Raw genomic sequence first — 2209 nt, 5'->3', positions numbered from 1 at the left:
CTGCTGGATTAGTTTAAACCCACCCCAATAGCCTTAGTGAATTCCGTCCCCCCCACCACCAGCACCAGGGTATTAGTACCCCTCCGGTTCAGATGAAAACCATCCTGCTTGTAGAGGTCCCACCTACCCTAGAAAGAGCCCCAATTATCCAGAAATCCAAAACCCTCCGTCCCACAACATCCCTGTAGCCACGTGTTCAATTCCTCTCTCTCCCTGGTCCCCACCTTACTAGCACGTGGCAAGGGCAACAAACCAGAGACAACAACTCTGTTCATCCTAGCTCTAAGCTTCCATCCTAGCTCCCTGAATTTCTGCCTTAAATCCCCATCTCTCTTCCTACCTATGTCGTTGGTGCCGATGTGGACCACGACTTGGGGCTGCTCCCCCTCCCCTTTAAGGATCCAAAAAACACGATCAGAGACATCACGAACCCTGATACTTGGGATGCAACAAACCAACCGTTTGTATCTCTAGTCCCCACAGAACCTCCTATCTGTCCCCCTAACTATGGAGTCCCCAATGACTAGTGCTCTGCTCCTCTTCCCCCTTCCCTTCTGGGCAGCAGGGACAGACTCGGTGCCAGAGCCCTGTGCCCCACTGCTTTCCCCTGGTAAGCCCCCCCAACAGTGTCCAAAATGGTATACTTATTGTTGAGGTGGATGGCCACAGGGGATCCCTGCAATGCCTGCCGGTTCCCTTTCCATTCCCTGACTGTAACCCATTTGCCTTTTTCTTGTACCTGAGGAGTGACGACCTCCCTGTAACTCCTCTCAATAACTCCATCTGCCTCCCGAATGATCCGAAGTTCACGCAGCTCCAGCTCCAGTTTCCTTACACGGTTTTCGAGGAGCTGGAGTTGGGTGTACTTCCCGCAGATGTATTCAGCAGGGACACGAGTGGTGACTCTTACCTCCCACATTCTGCAGAAGGAACATTCAACTGCCCTCACTTCCATTCCCATGAGTCTAAATTCCCAAAGAGACTGCTGAAAAATAAGGAATAAAAAATAACCTCGCTACCTTACCAATCTGACGCACAGAAGTATTTTTTTGGTCAGAGGAGGAGATGGGTGGGAGACAGTACCCGAGTAGTGTTTCGAGTAACGCAACTACACCAATATATGACTTCCCAGAAGTCGTTCGCTCTTCCGTCACACCTCTCAGCAAATGGAGGCCCGAGTCCCCAGGTAAGTCGCTGTTAATTCTTGAAATAGGTCTGGGCATGTCAAGGAACGGGCAAATATTGGTTCTTGGATCATATTACGAAAACATGTCTGTGTTAGAGCACAATGACGAGTGGAATGGAAAACACAGTGTATTATTTCAATGAATTCAGTTCAATGAATTATTTCCTTATTATTGAGCCTTCGAGTTGGGGAAGAGCTACTCTTTGTTTTCCTTGTCTAAACCCCTCATGTTGTTAAACACCTCCATCAGGAGCACCTCTCAGCCTTCTTTGCTGAAAAGTAAAATCAAGTAAATCCAGCCTCTCTTCAGTTTGAGTACACTCCTGTCTTGTTACTTCTGAAAGGTATCAGTGTAAAATTTCATTAGCGATTGATCTGTCCACCTGAACAACCCGTTTATACCATCCTGTACCCTCACGTTCCTCCTCACTGTGAAGCACTAGCTCATCTTTCTGTCATCCACAAAATTATTTATCATTCCCTCCAACCTCCATCCCTCCCATTCTCATCATCATCGTTTATGAAGTTCACAACTAAGCCCTGATTTTCTCCTGTACTTCAGATGTTGTTCACAGGGAAAGCATTGAGAATTCCATTCTCTTGTTTTTCCTATTTTGGTGAATTTACAGCGTGATACAGTTGAGTTCTATTTCACGAGGGAGCCACAAATTTTATTTTGGATACGGAGCTGAATTCTACTTTTATACTTTGCTCCTCTGTATGTTTTATTAATTAAGCTTGTACGTAATTAGTATTGGATTAGGTTTAGATGGCTTTCACTGCAACAGTTGTGTTCCACGTGGACCTGGATAATGTTCTTTGTATCATTTCCCGCAATAGGCAGAGCTGAAGGAAGTTTCCGTTTTTATGATAGAGACAGATTCGTAATTTTGTTTGAAAGAGTTGGAGTGATGAGGATAAAAATTCAACTAATTTCTATATCTCGACTCACAGCAGAAGATAAAATCATATCGTCAAGTCTACCTTGAACTGGAAACAAATTACTTCATATTGTAAAAATAT

Source organism: Chiloscyllium plagiosum, chromosome 8 (genome assembly GCF_004010195.1).
Source record: "Chiloscyllium plagiosum isolate BGI_BamShark_2017 chromosome 8, ASM401019v2, whole genome shotgun sequence".
Lineage (NCBI taxonomy): Eukaryota > Metazoa > Chordata > Chondrichthyes > Orectolobiformes > Hemiscylliidae > Chiloscyllium > Chiloscyllium plagiosum.
This window is presented reverse-complemented; position numbering follows the sequence as displayed.